The sequence below is a fragment of the Bombyx mandarina genome, chromosome 19 (genome assembly GCF_030267445.1).
Source record: "Bombyx mandarina strain Sakado chromosome 19, ASM3026744v2".
In the NCBI taxonomy this organism is placed as follows: Eukaryota; Metazoa; Arthropoda; class Insecta; order Lepidoptera; family Bombycidae; genus Bombyx; species Bombyx mandarina.
The window spans coordinates 5,797,556-5,815,220 of record NC_143225.1 but is presented as its reverse complement, the minus strand read 5'-3'; the positions used below and the strand labels follow the sequence as shown (position 1 = coordinate 5,815,220).

General features: G+C 36.2%; 1 protein-coding gene across 1 annotated transcript in view; it reads right to left on the bottom strand.

The window, feature by feature from the left end:
• Positions 1–17,665, bottom strand: part of LOC114244377 (carboxypeptidase B1) — a 72,145-nt gene that overhangs the window by 2,903 nt on the left and 51,577 nt on the right. The window contains exons 5-6 of the mRNA XM_089735507.1: positions 1,185–1,300; positions 682–850 (exon numbers count right to left, since the gene is read on the bottom strand). The gene's annotated coding sequence lies outside the window, so the exon portion shown is untranslated. The remainder of the gene's footprint in view (positions 1–681; positions 851–1,184; positions 1,301–17,665) is intronic.

Sequence of the window (17,665 nt, the reverse complement as noted above, 5' to 3'; positions counted from 1 at the left end):
TTTCCATAATATTTATAACTACAACTAGAAACTAAACAACATCAAAAAAACAAAATCTTACAGTGGCCATTGCATACGAATACAATAAATAACAACAAACCGAAACACACACGTTTCCATATGCAAATTACGCCTTTTCATTAATATTAAAAAGCAGTTTACATCGCGTGGAATGTGCATGAAATGTCAGAAAAAAATACAACTATACGCGAATGACTGACTGACGAATGATAAAGACTATGTTTGTAACATACCTTGTTAGTTTTTGAGGTTAGGTCGATAAAAACATAAAAATAGAATATGCTAACAAACCAATGGTCAATATACTGTATTTTTATGTTTTAAAAATTTAAAACTCGAAATTTAGTTATATAATTTCCAAAATTTTACTTTATAATTTTAATTCAGTAAAAAGCTATTATTGCATTAAACTCATTCACATTCCGTTGGCGTTTTAATCAACATTTAAAAATGACATGCAAATACAACTAACATTGAATTTCAAAACAAATATTCACAGTAGCGGCGTCGATATATAAAAAAGAAAACTCAATTAGGTAGATAGTATTATAAGAATTAAATGGCGTTTCAAGAGTCAGTGTCCTATTCAACAATAACGTACGTCATTCAAAACCATCTAAAAGGAACGGAAATAAATAGACAAACTACGTTTATTTATACTTATCTATTTCGAAATATCCGGGCATGACCCCAAACGAATATCCCAACAAGAAGGGCAGTGGGCCTAATCGCTGGGGCGAGTGCGACGGCACGAACGCACATCCGGTCATAGCCGGGTAATCCGGGCACCCGGACACACTTGGACACGTTGCACCGGCCGGATTTAGCTCTGAAACGAAACAGACACACCGTTGATTGTTGAGATTAAACGCTGGATGCACTGTTTCAGAGATTTACGCTCTTTGATATATATTTCTACCTGTACTTTTCATTTAGATTAGTGCTGTCTGTGGTATGTTTGTTGAAATAATTGATAATGAACCAACTCTTGCTTCAAAGGGAAATTTCGTTCCAATAATTTAACACGGGTTAAAATGACGGGTATCTTTTGTATATGTGTGTGTGTAAGTTATGTGAGCGTCTTTTATTTTGACTCATCTCCTCAGTTACAAACTTGATTGTGGTAGTCTAAAACCGACAATCAGATATGAAACGATATTCACCCGATAAAGGTTTGATCCGACCTGTATTATCTATGAACCGGTTCTTTGATCCTCCTAACAGGCTTTGAAGTCGCAAGCGCCTTTTGTCGGCGCCGCCCCTCCTCAAGCGATGAAACCTGCACAAACGGCTGTGATACACAACTTACAATTGATATTTAAAAAAATTTATTAAACCAGCAATAAACGAAGGCATAGAATTATGTATAGAACGATACCAAACATAGTTAAAATATGTTAACACATTTATAATATCTGGCTGTTGGATATTTCGGAATAAAAGAAAGATATTTTATATAACTAGCTCAAAAGTAAATTGATAATCTTGATTCTTTCATTGTGTGGATACATTTTTTCTCTTCGAAAGAATATACTCACTCTACAGTAAACTAAAGGACAGTCTAGAGAAATCAGATAAAGTTTTCGTAGAATTTTTTGGTTTCGAACCAAAACCAACAGATAAAAATGAAGATTAACCATCTAGTGTTGAAAGGGAAACTGTCTGAATGTAGACAGCCTGAGCAAAAAGTTCGAGTCTCGTAAATCTGAGCGCAAATTAAGGAGAACGTAAAACGTCTGCTGGACACCTGTTGAAAGAATTTCATTGGGGAAGATATTTCTTACTTCGAAGCGTAACTTATGTGTTTCGAATATAACTGCGTTACCCCGGAGGGGTTCCTTCCTTCCGTGTTTATTCTTAAGGCAACATTCATGATCCGGTTAAATTAATGATCCAAATAATTTACATAAAATTTTAATTCGAACTAAACATGTATGATCACAACTTTTATTTCTCTTTGAATCTAAAAAATAATAATCGGTTGTCTGTAAAGCTGGTTTACTGACGATAGTTGAACGTGAAAACGTCATAAGAAAATACTGATGGAATGGTTTCATTTTTCAATTATCGCAATTATCGTTGCTATAAACAATTGACACCACATTCACTTTTCACTGAACTTCATACTTGACGAAAACATGTAAATGTATTATTGTATAGCAGCTGTCCACGCGGATGCATCGCTCACTCAAGTAGGAGAGAGACAGATGTCGAACGCTGCCGAACGCGGAGGTCGATTGTGCCTCTTTGTCGCTCGTTGCGCGCTCTCGCTTGCACTTTAAGCCTTAAATGGAACGCCTCATGAGTCATGTTTTTTCGTGCGTGCAGCCGGCTCCATCCAATTATAAGACGTTGTCACGTCAAAAAAATCCACTATACCTAAACATCTCAATGTAAAAAGTAATTCAATGCCCGTATATGTAGCTACTATATTGAATATTCTAAAATTTATACATTTTATACATTTGCATAATACACTCAACACAGTGTGTACCGTAGCGCTTAACAACACATTGCCAGTAGCTTCTATATTTTCAGCTGCAAAGTACAGTAGCGGGCGAAGCACAATATTATTTCTTCATGATTCCTAAGCTATAGATTCTTCAAATTTCACAGTAGTAATAAGAACCCTCTTTGACAAATTGGAAACCCCGAATGCTTTAGAATTCTATGGAATGGGACACTATAACAGATTTTTTATTGACAATATATATTACAAAGGGAGTCTATAGTCTATTTCAATATAGCGCACTTATACCAAGTCATCTTGCAGTGTTTTTTCCGTTAGAAATCAATCGTGATTGATTATTGATTGGTAATCTGATAGCAGCTAGGGAGCACCAACTCAGAGCAGACACCACACCAGACAAGATTACCTAATTTGGCGACAATTTTCATTGTAGCTAAAAGAAATGGATATGTCGTAATATATTTTGATTTGTTTTCTGCTCTATAATGATTGAATCAACGAAAAAATATTTTTTTTTATTGCTTAGATGGATGGACGAGCTCACAGCCCACCTGGTGTTAAGTGGTTACTGGAGCCCATAGACATCTACAACGTAAATGCGCCACCCACCTCGAGATATAAATTCTAAGGTCTCAGTATAGTTATAACAGCTATCCCACCCTTCGAACCGAAACGCGTTGCTGCTTCACGACGGAAATAGGCGGGGTGGTGGTACCTACCCGTGCGGACTCCCAAGAGGTCCTACCACCAGTGATTACGCAAATTATAATTTTGCCATATATGGTCACGTGCCTGGTAATTAAGTCTTCGGAGAGGAATGTGCTTAAGGCTAAAACGGAGACGGTAATATATAAACGGACGGTAATAAAAATAATCAAAATTAAAAAAAATTGGTATTATTATGAACTTAATTATAATGAAACAAATTTAAAGTCTGTTTTCAATATGTAAAACCCTGTTCTAATAATAAATACGATTGTGTAAATCGAAATAAAGGTATCTATTTGCGAACAGTTAACATTTTATCGTATCGATATCGTAATATCGCATCGATTAATGTCTGAGCATTTATCGATTTATTCATTCGGTTGAAATACTGCGACAACCTCGAACATGTTTGTACATAAAACTAGATAACATATAGAATTCCATAAAAACTGAAATGTCATTAAAACGAACGCTACAGGTGCAGCAAACGACACGAGCGAATTGTTTTTAAATAGTTTACAATTTTCCCCGTTCGGCTGTCGAAAAGTTACGACTGAAAGCTTTTGCCGTTCGGTGCTCACAGTTTTATTCGTCCTGAGGCGTGCGGGTCGCCACAAAAGCAAAATTAATTTTAAAATACACCAAAAGAAATTAACTTTCAGCGAATGTCTGGGGGAAAGGTGAAAGTTTGGAACGAGGGAACACCCGGGAGGACTTAAAAATAATAAAGCAACCGTAAACGTCTTTCTCGGCGGGACAATCCCATGTTTATAATGCGGCTTTGTCGTACTCGAACCTTTCTGATGAAAAACCTAATTTTCGAACTGCTTTAGTCGAATGTAATTTTCCGATTTACCACATCGACACGGACAAACGTTTTTATTATGTTTTTTGAATGGGATTTTCTCGAATCCAATTAAGAGCAAGCATAGGTCGTTCCAGTGCACATATAAAAAAACGAATTGAATGTAGTAGCGTATTACAGAATAAAAATTAATTAGTCTTACGTCTGTAACGGGATACGCTCTCAAGCACAATATAAGAGGCGATCATTTTTCCTGAGGCGCTAAGAAGGTTTTATTTCAGACATTTTAATTTAGTTGAGCGTAGTTCTGCCTCCCCTTGGAGCGCTTAACCAGTCTGAGACATTGCAGACTAATTTTTATATGCCTTTTTACAAGAGTTGAGGATAATCGAACTGACAATCTCGTCTCTGAACAAAGAGCTCAGGTTCGTTCATAGAACCAGAACGTTACCTAATACTATTCTAATTTCGTGTCAAATAGTTTTTTTGGTAAATTTCAGTGTCCATAGCGTCAGTCATGCGTTTTGGTTTGAAAGGTGAGATGACTATTTTATCAGATTTAGATTATATGTGTCAAGGTCAGTGGCCGTGTTCACATTGTACTTTTTATGAATTACGGTAACCACTTAAAACCAGGTGGGTCGCAAGTTCATTCACCCGTCTACGATATATAATAATAGGGAAATTATTCTACTAAAATAGTTCTAAGTTGCATACAACGCCCCTAACTAGAATTTCCCTTGTGTTATGGGTGTCGGTAACAAACACGCGAAACAAGATCTAGTAATCCGATAATCTTTCATTACCATTATTCTTATATGAAAATACTCGACTTCTACCGAAAAACCTTAATGTAAAGTACTCGATGTCACATACAATAAATAGGTGTCAAGGTGGGTGGCGTATTTACGTGGTAGATGTCTATGAGCTCCAGTAACCACTTCACACCAGGTGGGCTGTGAGCTCGAACACCCATCGAAGTAATAAAAAAAAAATAGATCACCGAGACTACAATTTCATAATATCATTTCAGTATTTCGCGATTCAAGTTTCACTTATCAATGAGTTTGATAAGTGAAACACAATTAATGAAGTCTAGTTGACAAATACCAAGTTCGTGTCTCCAAATATAAAAATACATAAAGAAAAATATACGTAACTGTCATACAAAAGTGAACGCGCAAAAGGCTGCCAGGCTGCGTCTGGCGGGCAGGTAATTAAAATGCTAATGAAGCGAGAGATAACCCTGCCGGACGAGTTGGTGCACACTGGGAACGCTGACCCGAACTCAACTGTGTACCAATACTGTATGTACAATAATGAGACCATTAATTTTGCTACACAGTACAAACTGTGATACAGGTAGCTTCTGTCATTTCTTTCGCACCTAGCCACAGATAATATATATGTAATATAATCTGTGCAACAAAACTGCAAGTGCTATTTTAATGAGTTTATAATCTGTAACACCTGTTTTACTTACAAGTAAATCGTTTGTGAAATAAAGTTGATATAATATATGTACATAAGTTGCGACATGTGTCGGAACTGAAGCCGGCGGTGCGAGAAGCCCAACCAGACGCGAACTCACATCAAAGAGCCAACATGTACGGGATACACCAAAATGACTACAACTTTAAATGAATTCCGTAATTACACTAGTGTTGATTCCCCAAGAAATACACCCGGGGGAGCTTCACACAAATTACCTATCAACGAAATTAAACTGAGCAGTCTATCGGCTTACGCGCTTTTAGTAATATCGCGTGAAAATTATTTATGTGTTAGCAAACCCGGTACGTGATTAAGGCGGTCCCCGAGAGCCAGTATACAGCCCAATTCCGTAATTCGTATGTTTCGTTTATTAATTAATGAACTCATAGAGCGTCTGGGTTCATAAGACCAGTGTAATCAGGGAGAGAATTTTTGTTTATTTTAAACGCATAATATTCGAATATTACAAGCTAATAATAAAAGCGAATAATATTAAAAGCGCATTTTTTTATGTTATTCTATGTATGCTGTATCTTATGTGTGTTTAATGATTTTAAAATATATCTATTTACATACAAATAGGCATAGAAAAAATTTACCAGCGCCATTTCTCCTCTTCTGTCAATTGATTTTTTTTTTGTTTTACGATCGACGAGTTCCGTCAATAAAAAATAATTCGTAAATCATAAATAAAGGTAATTTATTACCACCTTTACCAGATCTTTTTAAATTTTAAAACAAATGAGAAAATGTCGAACATAAAATTAATACTACTTTTTTATTTTTTTCTTATTGCTTCGATGGGTGGACGAGCTCACAGCCCATCTGGTGTTAAGTGGTTACTGGAGCCTATAGACATTCACAACATAAATGCGCCACCATCATGAGATATAAGGTCTCAAGTATAGTTACAACGGCTACCCCACCCTTCAAACCGAAACGCATTACTGCTTCACGGTAGAAATAGGCAGGGTGGTGGTACCCATCCGCGCGGACTCATAAGAGGTCCTACCACCTATTAATTATTGTTTGTGTAAAATATTGTGTAATTATTTCTTTTGATATTAAATGAATATTTGCTTATTTGTTGCTACATATGACTGAGGCAGACTTTTTTTCGAATAAATCTTAAGCTTTGTTTTGGCATTAAGTCAGAAACACACGCCAATAACTGATGCACCAGTCTTTATTATACGGGTATTTTTCACATATTTTGCGAAAATAAATAAAATGCAGTTAAAACCTGACTAGATACCACACGTTTTGAATCAAAACATAAGATTAGACGTAGGCAGCACATTGGCTGCGCCCATAAGTTTACTGGTCTCCATGAGCGACAGTAATCACCATCAGGTGGTTCAAAGGCTTTTAAATATTACAAAGGCCGTTTCCCAATTTCATATAAGCCATCTATAAATCTAGATTTAGCTTGAGTTTGATCCCGTCAATTTTAATATAATAAGCATAGCTCGTGTGTCGTCCGGGTAATCTCTCGCATGTTGACTCTACTCAATAACTAACTTCAAACATAATTATCTTCGTCGATTTCCCCTAAAATTGGCGATTCCCTCGGAGGGTGCCCTCTCCATATTGGTCCGACAAATTTCTTGTGCCAACACGACCGGCGATATCGCAATATTATAGACGATCATTGTTTGATTATCTCATTACGTGAAGATTGATTCTATCAGGAATTCATTAAGATCAATAAAGTCGGGATTTCGGGAAGTTATATTTGTTACGCATCAGGTTGTTTTTCTGATGCATTCGTTAATAATATTATGATACGGTTCTGAAAAAACGTTGTATTATTTAGTGAATTTGAATCATGTTCCCAGTGGGAAAGACGTTAGAGATTATTACTTGAAACTTCAGCACTAATGTTTGGTTAATTACTACCGTGCACGCTTCTGCCCCGAAGTAATCAGGCGTTTAGGTGGGCTTGAGTCGGCTTGGGTTCTTTAGAGCACAACTTCTCATCGGCACTAAGAAAAAATCCATTCCAACACAAACTTATGTATTATATGAACCGGACATTGAACCAAGTGTAGGAAAATCTGTGATCTATGGAGAGACCTATTTGACTATAAATACAAAATACTCAAATTTTAATATAGGTTTTATTTTAAATATAGTAAATATTAGTAATATAGGTTAAATTGCTTACATATCTGGGCTGCAATTTTAATCGGGCCATAGTATCTATTTCGTATTCACCTAAAACGTGTATTAAGTTAAGCTGGCTCAATGCATGACTATTTCCAATTTACAGTATGGTTCATATCTAAAAAAATGTATTAAACGGATTTCAATTTACAAGTTAAATAATAAGAGTCATTTATAAAGAATCTTCGTAACTGGATAAAATTTATAAAAGGTCTTCAACGTATAATTAAAACTACTTTTACGATTTAATAACCTGTGTTAAATCGTCACTATATTTTTTTTATGTTTCGAATAACTTAAGGTTTCCTTGGTTATCACGAGTAACTAAGATGTTATTCATCGATTTGCGAAAACCGAAGAATAATCCTGGAACATAGTTAATTTATAATTAAGGATGGATTGTTTAAAATTAGAATATTATACTCTCAAAATCAAACGCTCTTTGACATTAATTAGACATTAATTCTCACGTATCTGCAATAAAATTTCGATGCTTAAACGTAAACAATATTAACTTCGTACACGTCAAAACTTGAACAATAAAAGACTAAACATCAAGCTGCTGACACCTATAAGGGAACTTCACGAAGCCGTTGAAATTAAACAAGAAAATATCCGAGTTGGTAATCCATCAGTAAACGTCACTTGGGCGAGATCAGCCGGCAAATTTTAATTCTGAATGAAGCTCTTAAGGGCGCGGTTTATTATGGGGCGAACATAATGTTTGGCGTGACTCGAATGCTGAGCTATCGTTTTAATTTTAGCAACCCCTCCGCCGTGCTATCTCGGCCTCCGTGCGCACGCGGAACGTTATATTTTTTCGAAAATAAATCTCGTTTGGATAAAAAACGAATTTCGCTGTAAACAGAGCACGGTTAATGGAAATTTGTTTTTAGTATTCGTATAGAGCGTTAAATTAAGGGGCCGATGAAGGGTGGTCGTATATGGCTTTTCACTCGCGGACTGATAGTGGCTTTCATATCATAAATTTAATAAATTCTTCTTCTTCTTTGTCGTTTCCTCATTACTGAGGGTTGTGACCACCTTGGTCCAGTTTCTGCACTAGCTTCCTCCAATGTTGCCTGCATTCGGCCTGCTTAATGGCGCCCGGGACGCTGGTGTTTGTGGCCTCCTTGGCAATGTCCGTCCACCTGGTTGGCAATCTTCCTCGACTTCTCTTTCCTTCCACGTGACCTACAACTATTATTTTTTCCAAGTTCTCAGGATTTTGTCGGGCCACGTGTCCGAAGTACTTGAGGAGACGATGCATACAGATCGTCTTCAATATCGATAAATTCTTAGCAGAGGAAAAACTACATTGATTTATATTTAATACTTGAAATTTTTTAGATATATCTTTTATAAAAATATTCTAGATCAACAGGAAAGTGGAAGAATTTGCAAGTTTTTTGATCTTTTAGTGTTTGCTGTCAATCCGGATTCAAGAATTTTTCATATTACGTAAATACGACCGTTCCTTTTACCAAATGCGACGAATCAAAGGAATCCGTGCCGAAATTCGCAACAATTTTATTATTCAATTATGGCTCAGTGGCGGGCAATATGCCAGCGTGAAAATGACACCCCAACGCCCCCTCGCTTGTCCCTACACCCCGATAAACCTCCAGATTAGAATTGACTCGATACTGTATCTTAGTCGGATTATAAACATGATGCTTAAGAAAGAATTACTTTAAAATACAAGTTCATTTAAATATTCAGTTACATAAACATAAGCATGTAACTTGGAATGTACAGCCGACTAAATTAAATTTGATTCGTCATTAAAATTTGATTCACGCGAGTTAAATATGTAGGCACTTTTATATTGCGATACAGTTTTTCACTTCTCAGCTTGTTTGTTGTTAAAAGTTTACACCAATGAGTCTTTCTATCAGAAGAATTCGTAGATTTTTGTCCAAATTCCAGCCCGGACTGTCCGTGGAATCTCGAATTAACTGCAGAACGCAGTAGATAGCGGCCACCTCGTGCCTCGACGAGTGCTAAGTGGATTGAAGTGGGACCTCATCTGTTCGCCGTCAGCGACACGGGGTGGTTCGCCGCCTCCCGCCTGTGAATTGCGTTAAATAAAGTCAAATTGAGCAATAAAGGCTGGCTCCCCGCAATAATGCAATGGAATCCCGGTCCGACTTGGAGCTCAAACTTAGCCACTAGTTTGTAATTTACACGGATTGCAACCAAGTTTTTTGTGAGCTTTAGACTGATATAGAAAACTAGTCTAAGAACTGAATGATTATCGATACATTTTACGATTTATCTTTCGACAAATTTTTAATTAGGCCACGTGATGACCCATAAATAATTTCACGTTTTTATTTTATTAAAATATGAGTTTTAAAATAAACTTAACATTCGAGACTATTAAGTATAATGAGCTAAATTGTAATAAATTTGTATAAGGCTATGAGTGAAATAAAGTTAGCTCGGCGTGACGAGGGTAGATGGTACTTTGTTGTTATGAAACGTTCGCTTAGAGCCATGAAATCATCGCTCCCATTACAACAACCCTTAAATGTAACAAGGTTGGCACGGATTTTCATTTTGCATTTAATTCACCTGAATTTTAATAGATTTAAAGTCTCAAATCTGCATTCAAACATTCTGCAATCAACGTTTTTTGGCTAGTTTGTCTTAAAAGTTTTTAAAACTAGTAAAGCTATTTAAAGAAGTTATGATCGAAAGGTGTCCGAAATTTAGGCAATAGTACGTTCTCCGTTTCTGTACAGTAAATAGTTAGATTTAAATAGAACATACTGCGGAATATCAGCAATAAGTAGAAAGTTAATTTTTGTATCCAATCCGTCCGTGTAAAATACCTCAGTTAATAATAAATAATGTAAAAAATAATAAAATCATTTATTGCCCTTCACACAGACTTAGACTATTATTACAAGTAGATAAATAAAAGAAAAGAAAAATGTTACTTATTTCCATAATGCGTTATTTGAAATTATATCTTGTTCTTTGTATTCGTAGAATTAAAAAAATAATGATTAAATATATAATTACCAATGAGAGTTATATAAAATGTGAAAAGCATTTACAACTATTTGTTTTAAATATAGAATTACATAATGTTTACTTGAGCCAATATCCAAGAGTTTTATTTCTTGTCTACGATTCTAAACAATTACATTGACTACTATATTGAAATAATGCCTTCTAATTCTTATTTTTTAGGTAAATCAAAGATAAGACCGAGCCTTTGTTGTTGTTTCATTGTTGTTTAATTCGAAAATACAAAACGTTTACGAATATTAACTGCGATTTGTAATATTCGAACTATTTTAACCCAGTAGTTTACTAAATTTTTAAAAACTACAAAAATATTACAGATCTGTCACCCCTCACAAATAGCCCTGAGTTACAAATAACCCTTCTGCAACCTGCGGTGCCGGCGTCTTGTATAGCGTATACAGGGACGTACTGACCTATCTAAAACATGGCGGTTTACATGAAATTCTATAAATAACGATAAATAAATTAAGATAATTTAGTTGCTGTTTACCAAGTAAATACATGAAGTATTTACACCTGAAATTGAGTATGTCTTATGGGGTAATTGCCCCTCAGTAGAAATAGACCCTGGTCATCTATACCAGCATGGAAAGTATCACTTCTTCATACCACTCAGATTGTAGAAAATAACTACCGTTGCCGTCATAAACTATTGAAGATTAGGATGACGTAGCTCCCTGCAAGTACCGTAGAGGATATATGACGTAGATATGACCAGTGGTTTTTAATTGTCTAATATCCAGTTTCTACCACCGGAGCGAGCTAAAAAAGAATCTTCTCCTGAGTCGGTCTCTTCATTGTTGAAGGTCGTGTCTAATTTGAAATGACCACTCGATGCACAATGCTTCCCCACGTCTTCCTGTCCTCGGCGGTCTTTATAGACTAGGTTATTGGCAGGCCCGTGAGCGTCTTTGTTAGATCAAATCAGCGTGTAGGTGAACGTCCGCGTGATCTTCTCCCGTCAACCATCAGCTTCTCTAAGCTATCGGGGCCTCTACGAGCGATGTGACCGAAGTACGTGAGAATACGTTGGAAACAGATAGCGGACAGCCTTGTGGCAGTACCGATCTCGAGAATGGAAATTAAAAAAGCATCAACCTTGTCTAAACAAAATGATTAGACTGAAAATAGTTCAATGAAAATCTATTCCTTTTTTGTTTGATATCAAACGACAAAAAGACCAGAACTATACTGTAAGTATGTTTTTTTCTTTTTTTTTATTGCTTAGAAGGGTGGATGAGTTCATAGCCCACCTGGTTTTAAGTGGTTACCGCAGCTCATAGACATCTACAACGTAAATGCGCCACCCACCTTGAGATATCAGTCTAAGGTCTCAGTATAGTTATAACGGCTGCCCCATCCTTCAAACCGAAACACATTACTACTTCACAGTAGAAATAGGCGAGGTGGTGGTACCTACCCGTGTGGACTCACAAAACAAGATGTACAAGATATACCGATATTAAAGAATACGAACATTACGCCAAAAATCCTTGTCCATTACTGCTAAAGGCTCTACGTTCGTCAAGTAAGACTAACCGAAGTCACGAACGGACTGAACCCGTAGATTTAAAAATAAACCGCATAATTAAACCAATATGTTACCGGTGGCTTCCTTCGAAGTCCACAGGCAGGGCTGTCATGCCGTGAGAGTGACTCCGAACAAATACGTTTTAGGCGCGAGTAAATCTCGTCTCATTTATGAATTGTGCATTTAATAGAAATATGCAAGATATGGTCTTATTATTTTTAATAGATAAAAATGCGTTATGCCAGAAGTCGTGGTCAATACAAAACGAGTGTCGACGTTGGCCTTGAGAAATGAAAGCACAAAATATAAATTACTTATTTTCCATTAAACTATTTAAAATATTTAAAAAAAAAATTTTCAAATATGGCATGATTTGCTAAAGTAAAAGTATTTTAAAAGTGTTTTAATCTACAAAACCCTTCTTCTAAAACAATTGTGTTTATTAACAATTTTTTTAATAATAAACAATATAAAACTCGGAAATATGCGCCTACGGCCCTGTACGTTTAGAATCGGGCAAGACGGCTAGGTTTAAAATTCAATTTATATCAATTTGTGTGTAATCAGCGGAAGGGGGCTTAACACAAAAATACGCGGAGCCCGTTCAGCACTGCGTTACGCGAACGCTTATCATGTTAGATATGGAAATGAGACAATATTGCGTTACAACGTAACAGATTGTCCCTCACAGTGAAAATTTTCATGGCTCCCGCAATATTCTTATAAACTTAAATTTGCATACCACGACCATCTTCTCGTAGTACTTCAAATTTATCAACAATTGTATTTGAGAATCAAAGAATGGCATAATCTATCTTCTATCTCTATATATAAAAATGAATTGCTGTTCGTTAATCTCGCTAAAACTCGAGAACGGCTGGACCGATTTGGCTAATTTTGGTCTTGAATTATTTGTGGAAGTCCAGATACGGCTAGTAATAATATAATAACGAATGTAAAAAAAAAAAATGTATAGTATAGGAAAAGTTACTGTGGCCTTTGTCTCTTGCGATGATGTTTGGAGTGACTTTGAGAGTAAAAATAAATGTAGTATTTTTGGGCAGATTAGCAAATAGTTCACTCGATGGTACATAGTAACCGTGCTCATTGACTGCAGTAATGTTCCTTACCGCCAAGTAAGCGGTTTCAATGTCAGAAAATATCACGGAAGAGAATTCATTCTCCAGATAAAGGATAGTACGTAAAAAAATTATCTCTGGAAATTTACTAATTAATGAGCGAAACAGTTTTAATTTCAGTGATAGGCGGTGCAATGGTGAAAACGTGATGATGATATTAGGTCGCGACGATGAAACAATTCCACAGTGTAATCCCCATATTAAATATTTATCGTCTTTAACTTTTTTTTTATTGCTTATATGGGTGGACGAACTCACAGCCCACCTGGTGTTAAGTGGTTACTGGAGCCCATAGACATCTACAACTTTAATGCGCCACCCACCTTGAGATATGAGTTCTAAGGTCTCAGTATAGTTACAACGGCTGCCCCACCTTTCAAACCGAAACGCATTACTGCTTCACGGCAGAAATCGGCAGGATGGTACCTACCCGTGCGGACACACAAGAGGTCCTACCACCAGTGAAAACTAACTCTCAATTAATAATCCTCACGAAATTTAATCAGCGAATTCAGATAAAACTCCTTAACGGGATTACCGTAATACAATGTTTTCGGCTGTTGCCGGGTGTTAATTGGAATTCCGAGACAATTAATCGAACGCGAGTCCGCGCAAGCTCTCGCCTTATTTGTCACAATAAAAGATGTGCTCTCGTCTCTGTTTTAAAACTGTTTTTAATATTCCCGTTTCGTCTTTGGCTCGCCGTGTGGCTATTTCCTTTTTGTTTTGAAGCGGACGAATTGAGTGTTTTTGTTTGTACAAGTTCAGAGCAGTTGGAGTGAAGGTAATCTCTTTTACGTTTGTTGGATTTGAGACTGATTTTTCTTTTTTTCATCAGGGTCCGCACTTTCTCGTGTTTATGCGGCCTTCGTACCAGCACAGAGGGACTTACGGACGGACAGATACTCGTTACGCGTGAAATTTTAAAAACTGAACAAGCTAATGTTTTGTCTTTATAGAATTCCCGTTTTTACGGTTTGTACATACCTTACTCAATACGTTGACGTGCAGTGCGTCGTCATTGTGGTGGTGTCAAATTATTTTATTATATTCTTGTATAGCAGTGCACTTAGCAACACGTACTCGATAACACGCTACCATTTGTACTTAACTAACATAATAAAGGTGCTCAAACAACATACTCTTTTGGATCTCTACAAACTTCCCCTTGGACCCCCACACCGTTGTTCTTTTAAAGAGACAGCATGTGCTTACGTATGTACCTACTTAAGATTCTGTTATTTAAACTATGTCAATGGATAATTTCTCGGCCACGTGCTCAGGAACGATAGATACATACTGCTGCAGTTGATAATGATGGGCAACGTGGATGGAAAGAGACGTGCTGGGCGAAGAAAGAAGTCATGGCTCCGGAATATCCGGAAGTGGACCGCTATTGCCTCCGTCGAACAGCTGTTCCGGCTGGCTGCTGATAGAGATGAATACAGGAAGCTAACGGCCAACCTTCAGGATTGAAGAGGCACTGGAAGAAGAAGAAGAAGAAGAAGAAGAATAGTCAAGATCACAGGTAAACAAATAATATTTATGCGCCGGAGGTCTATTCTGAAACTACTTTGAAACTTTGGGCAGGTTTAGTGAATAATCTCCGGCCCTACAATAATAGCGTACAATTTCAAAATTACATGTCATGATTAATATGGCGTCGTTGTAGAAATGAAATATCAGATTACAGACCATGTAATACCATAATTGCATGCTATCAGAATAATTATGTCATAATTGATTCACTACGAACTTCGGTGTTACAATTATCTTCTATAATTGAACTCTATTTGCAAATTATTATGACATACATATATCAAGCCAATATCAAGTCACAAACAACTAACGTATGATATATTGTATCAATATTTCTCGACACAGGCCGACAAAGACCTATTTGCACGTGTGTATCATTTACGGCTTAACTCAGACATTAATGTAACAAGTCCGTACACGTGTATAATATTTTTGCCTTTTTTGATATTATACTATTATTTAATAATAGACAGGCTTTACTTTTGAGAAGTCTTGAAGAATTGATGAAAATCTGTATTAAAATAATTGGTTTATTCACTCAATATATTGTTCAGCTTATTAGTAATGGACATATCAAATAATTAACATTTTGGTTGTTATTTAAATTAAAAAAACTTCACTGAAAACATTTATTTTCTCAATATTATTTTTGTTGTTTTTTCGTCAAAATTTTTACGCAAGGAGCAACGCTGAACTTTTTAAGAATTTTTAGGGGCACTTCTGAAAATTGCAAACACCGCAGTGTATATAGACTCGCCCCTGGCTTCCAACTGATTTTACCGGTGATAAAAACAGCTGAAAATAATTCATAAAAGTTCGCAATAGCAAAGACAAACGTTGGCCCCGGGCGGCGGACGGACTGGCCGAATTATCTTTTTTCTTTTTCACAGCGTCTTTGCTCTTTAAGAATTCTCTTTTAAATTGTGTTTTGGTTTTAGTCTTGTTGTGGAAAACGCTGTCTTTTGACCGGTCACAGTTTTCTAAATTATAAATGCGAATAGTGTTTGGACTGCACCGCGGAAAGTAACAAAAATACATTTCTGTTTTTCAACTTGTTTGTCGCTTTAAGGTATACTTACGGATAAATTTAAAAAGTTGTTTTCAAAATCTCAAAGAATAATGACGGAAAAATGTTTTTTGAAAATATTTCAACAACACTATACAATTTTTGGCAAAAATTGCTGAGAATCAAAAGCCAAAAAACGAAAAGGCTTTTTGACGTCGAATCTAAACAACAAAGTAAACGACTACTGGCGTAAAAATGATCGTAAACGTCTCAAATATCACATTTATAAAAGCGTCTTAAAACAAGAGGAACATTCCAGAACGCTTCGGAACCCTTCCACGGTCGGGGTTAGTATCGCCTTATCAAATGCAAACACTCGCGCCGCGTTCCGCTCATTGCCTCCGATACGGATCCTATTATTTTTATTTTCACGCGTCTTCGCGCTAAAACAACCAGATACAACGTTACGGATTTAATCCGAGTACTTATTTGCTTATACTTGGTTGGTTTTTAATGTCGATGGTGAAATGTTCTTATTAAGAAAAGAAAAAGCGGAAAGGTCGTGAACCATGATGAATGCTAAAAAATATATACTAATGTATTAAGGTTTTTAGTTTTTATGCATGTGTGTTTGTTATTATAACATTCGGCGCAAATAAATTGTTTTATATAATTATCAAAATTTATATGTCCAATGGTCGCGGAGTATTTCATGTAAATTGATTAATTTTATTACAGATAAGTGGTCAATCAAAACGAAACTACTCAACGAACTAAGCATTCTACTATTTGATGTTATGAAAGTCTTAGTAGTAAATGATTTCAATTCCAAGAAAGTTACACAAATTTAAATTTTGCTACTCATGTTATCCAAAACAGCTGCTGCAAGCTGAGGAACTTTAGTACTTTTCTTAAGCTTTTGGATTGTACTTTAAATAAATCTGTCCCATATCAATATAAATTTGCTACTATATTCTATTGAAAAACATGATCTAGAAATACGAGTAATCATAAGTTAGTAAAGAAATCCTTCTCCGCCATTCATGCTCCTCATATCTCAGGGTCGTGACTACCTCCATCCAAGAGCTTAGTCCTCACGACATTATGCCATCTCGCCCTGTCCATTGGCTATTCTGAGAGAATTGAAGATGGCGGAATAGAAGGTGGCGAGGACCTGGTCAAACCAACCTATTAGACTGCGTCCGCGCGATCTTCTTCCTTATACATATATTGTCTTTCAAGTATTTTAAAATTATCTCCGCCTATCCTGGCAATGTTTCCGAGGTACTATATTTTTCGCTTGAGTAAATAATCAAGTAAAAATAAAGCATTTTTATTACATAAGTGGTTTCATTCTGTAACAAAATAACCATAACATTGGGCTGTAACACAACATGCTGTTAGCGGGCCCACACGGGGTCCTTCTTGCGGCCCGTAAAAAAGTAATAAAAACCAAATAATTCCGCAACTCAGGATACGCCATGTCGCTTCTATTATCATCATATAATGAACATGACAATATTACGTTGGTGGCACTTCATAGTTCTACGTGTGTGCGTACATAGGTGTTCCCTTTTAAAAGAAAATACCAAAATTGTATTACGCTTATTACAACGTTTTCATTGAATTTGGCACATTTGGCATAAAGTTGAAAGAGCATATTAGTTTTTAAATATTTTTAATAAAGAATAAAGTTATATGAGACAGTTTAAAAAATAGATCGTTTCCATAGAACTATAATCTATCA